Source organism: Papaver somniferum, chromosome 11, assembly GCF_003573695.1.
Source record: "Papaver somniferum cultivar HN1 chromosome 11, ASM357369v1, whole genome shotgun sequence".
Lineage (NCBI taxonomy): Eukaryota > Viridiplantae > Streptophyta > Magnoliopsida > Ranunculales > Papaveraceae > Papaver > Papaver somniferum.
The window spans coordinates 66,357,776-66,362,162 of NC_039368.1; the positions used below are offsets into that span (position 1 = coordinate 66,357,776).

The 4,387-nt window shown below is 39.8% G+C and overlaps 1 pseudogene; it reads left to right on the top strand.

Annotated features, from left to right (window-relative positions):
• Positions 1-3,636: 3,636 nt before the first annotated feature.
• LOC113325667 lies at positions 3,637-3,734 on the top strand (annotated as a pseudogene).
• The last annotated feature ends 653 nt before the right edge of the window (positions 3,735-4,387 follow it).

A 4,387-nucleotide genomic window follows, 5' to 3' on the forward strand; every position in this document is an offset into this window, starting at 1 on the left:
ACACATCTCATAATAATCTGGTCCGGACAATACTTAAACAGATAAGGATCGTTCCAAAAGAAATGCTTAACCTCGGCTAAAAACCTAGAACGATCTTGCTTACCCCAATGTTGAGACATTCGACCAGTAACAAGATAATTCACTATATTTTCATACCAAGGTGATTGGGAAACAGAGAACAATTGTTCATCGGGAAAACTATCCCTTATAGGAAGGGAATTATTAGGGGAACTAACAACTAGCCTAGACAAGTGGTCTGCTACCACATTCTCTGCATGCTTTTTGTCTCTAATGTCTGGACAAAATTCTTGTAACAAGAGGATCCATCTAATCAATCTAGGTTTGGTATCCTTCTTAGACAAAAAGTATTTCAAAGCAGCATGATCAGTATAGATTACGATCTTAGAACCTAATAAATAGGATCTAAACTTATCCAAGGCAAACACAATGGCTAGCAATTCCTTCTCGGTAGTTTTATAGTTCATTTGGGCATTATTCAGAGTTTTGCTAGCATAGTAAATCACATGGAGTAATTTGTTTTCTCGCTGACCTAGAACAACGCCTATAGCATAATCTGAAGCATCACACATAATTTCAAAAGGTAGGTTCCAGTTAGGTGCCTGGACTGTCGGGGCAGTAGTGAGTAAAGTTTTAAGCTTATCAAAAGCCTTTAAGCAAGCATCATCAAAGACAAACTTAACATCTTTTGCAAGCAAATTGCAAAGAGGTTTAGAAATCAAGCTAAAATCCTTAATGAATCGACGGTAAAAACCTGCATGCCCTAAGAATGACATAATATCTTTTACGGTTTTTGGGACCTGTAGAGTCTTAATAAGGTCAATTTTGGCTTTGTCTACCTCTATACCCTTTGAAGAAACGATGTGCCCTAAGACAATTCCTGATTCAACCATGAAATGGCATTTTTCCCAATTAAGAACTAAATTCTTTTCCTTACACCTTGTCAACACTAATGTCAAATGATGCAAGCACTCATCAAAAGATGAACCAAATACTGAAAAATCATCCATAAAGACCTCTAAAAACCGTTCAACCATATCAGAAAATATGGTCATCATACAACGTTGAAAAGTCGCAGGGGATTACATAACCCGAAAGGCATGCGTCTATACGCAAAGGTACCAAAGGGACAGGTAAAAGTGGTTTTCTCTTGGTCTTCTGGGGCAATAACGATCTGATTATAACCGGAGTAGCCATCTAAGAAGCAATAGTGACTATGTCCAGCTAATCGCTCTAGCATTTGGTCGATAAAAGGAAGGGAAAGTGATCCTTCCTTGTGACCTTGTTCAATTTCCTATAGTCAATACACACACGCCATCCCGTGGTCACTCGGGTTGGGATTAATTCATTATTATCATTCTGGACTACAGTGATACCTGATTTCTTGGGGACAACCTGAACAGGGCTGACCCACTTACTGTCTGAAATTGGGTAAATAATACCCGCATCTAACAACTTAAGCACCTCTTTTCGAACTACCTCTTTCATGTTAGGGTTCAGTCGACGTTGCATCTCCCTAGAAGGTTTGGAGTCTTCCTCTAAATGAATCTGATGCATACACACAGTAGGACTTATACCCTTAATGTCTGTATAGTCCACCCTAAAGCTTCCTTATTGTCTTGAAGTACTTTTACTAGCCTACTTTCCTGATCACTATCCAAATCGGAAGCTACAATCACAGGTAAAGTCTCAGATGGGCCTAAAAACACATACTTTAGAGTATCGGGTAGTGGTTTAAGGTCCAACTTTGGGGGCTCTTCTAAAGAAGGAATTAGGGTAGTCTCAGAAACTGGTAACGGTTCGAACCTAGCTTTCCATCTATCAGTGTCTAACACAGGGGTAGAATCTAATAGAGCATTCACTTGTTCAATAGTGCTATCGTCATCAAAATCTAAACCAAAATGGGATAGACAACTTTCTAATGGGTCTTCAAATAAAATGTTTGGTAATGACTTCTGAACTAAGGCTTCTATCATGTTCACCTCTTCAACACATGTGTCATCTAGCTCATAAGGTAGCTTACTGACATTAAAAATGTTCATCTCTATAGTCATATTACCAAAAGATAAATTCATCACACCATTTCGACAGTTAATGATCGCATTCGACGTAGCTAAAAACGGGCGACCTAAAATCACAGGTATCTGGTTCTCTGGGTCAGGGACAGGTTGAGTATCTAGGACCACGAAATCCACTGGATAGATAAACTTGTCGACCTCAATAAGGACATCCTCAATAACACCTCGAGGAATTTTAACAGACCTATCAGCTAACTGCAGTGTTATCTGAGTAGGTTTCATTTCACCAAGTCCTAGCTGTAAGTACACATGGTACGGAAGTAGGTTCACACTGGCTCCTAAGTCAAGTAAAGCTTTTTCTACCCGGTGTTTACCTATTGTACAAGCAATGGTAGGGGAACCTGGGTCTTTGTACTTTGGAGTTGTAGTGTTTTGAATAATTGAACTTACGTGACTAGCTAAAAAGGCTTTCTTATGGACGCTAAGTTTTCGCTTTCGCGTACACATATCCTTAAGGAACTTGGCATAAGCAGGAATTTGCCTAATTGCATCTAATAAAGGAAGGTTTATGGTAACTTGCTTAAAAACCTCCAATATGTCATTAAAGTTCGATTCCTTCTTTGTTGGTACTAATAGCTGAGGAAATGGGGCTCTAGGCACAGAATCAGACCTCTCAGGAACTGAGTTGGCATCATCAGAAATTTTATCAGTTTCCTTAGCTAGTGGTCCTGAGGGGTGAACTACAGTATGTTCACTATCGGGCATGGTTACCTGATTGTCTACTATTCTACCACTCCTAAGGGTTCTAATAGCATTCAATTGATTCGATGGTTTTGTACCTACTTCATGAACTCCTCTAGGATTGGGATTAGTCTGACTAGGGAACCTACCATTATCTCTCTCACTTAAGGTCTTAGCTATTTGGCCGACTTGAAGTTCTAACTTAGCAAGGCTCTGAGCATTAGTTTGAAAATTCTGCTTGGTTTCCTGTTGAAAACTAACATGGCTCTGTGCTAACATTTCCTGAGTTTTTGCTAACATCTTAATAGATTCCTCTAAGCTAGTCGTTTTATTTTCTGGGCCTGATGTATTCCTAGTGTAGCCAAAACCTGGGGGAGCATTAGAATTATTAGACTGACCCTGACTCTGGCCCTTAGACCATGAAAAGTTCGGATGGTTTCCTCCAACCAGGATTATAGGTTTCTGAATATGGGTCAAACTTCTGACGATTATCAAACCTAGTGTTATTATATAGAGCATTGGCTTGCTCTTCATTATTCTGGCCTTCCCAAAAGGCTCCAATCTACCACTAGTGTTACCCACTTCTAAAGCTTCTAACCTTTTCGCTATAGCAGCAATTTTGGCATCTGATTCATAGCCTCCTTCTACCCTATTAACGTTTCCTCTGCCGAGAAGAATTGTTTTCTGGGGTCCCCTACTACTTTCCCATTGTTGGGTCTTTTCGGCGACTTCATGCAAATATGTCATCGCGTCATCAACTGTTTGGTTCTCAAATCCACCAGTACACATAGATTCTACTGTGGTTGTGGTGGGATAATCTAAACCCTCATAAAGGATCTGAACTAACCTAACCTTCTCTAAACCATGATGAGGACATTGGGCTAATAAATCATTGAACCTTTCCAAATACCTATACAAAGTTTCTCCCTCCTGTTGAGAAAATGCAGATTTGCGTCCTAATAGACGATGTTTTGTGCCTAGGGAAAAACTTGTTCAAAAAGGCAGATGTAAGTTGTTCATACGTTTCGATTGACCCGGAAGCCAAACTATATAGCCACGATTTAGCTTTATCTTTCAGGGAAAAGGGGAATAACCTAAGTTTCAAAGCATCATCATCTAGGTTTCTAATCCTGAGGGTACTACAAATTTCCTCAAAGTCCCTAACATGGAAATAGGGGTTTTCATTTTCTTTCCCTAAAAAGATTGGGAGCAGCTGTAAGGTCCCAGGTTTAAGTTCATAAGTTGCTTCCGTCTCAGCTAACCTGATACATGAGGGACGAGTAGTCCTAGTTGGATTCAACAAAGCTTTCAAAGTTGCCATTTCTGGCGCTATCGGAGCAACAGGATTCTCTCCTCAGTCAAAGGACGTTCAAAAACAGACTCTTCAAAAGTCGGACTCTCTAGATTAAGGTAATCGAGACGCTTCGAACTACTAGGTTTCTCTTTAACAAATCTACCTAGTGCGTCTCTTTTACGTTCAGGCATACAATAGAATTTTCTAAATTGGAAGGGTAAGCAAACACAGATCAAGGCCGACTCAACCAAATCAAACCTATTGATTTCTAGCAAACAAAAAGCATGATGGCTCCACTTAGATTGTTTCTAGACCA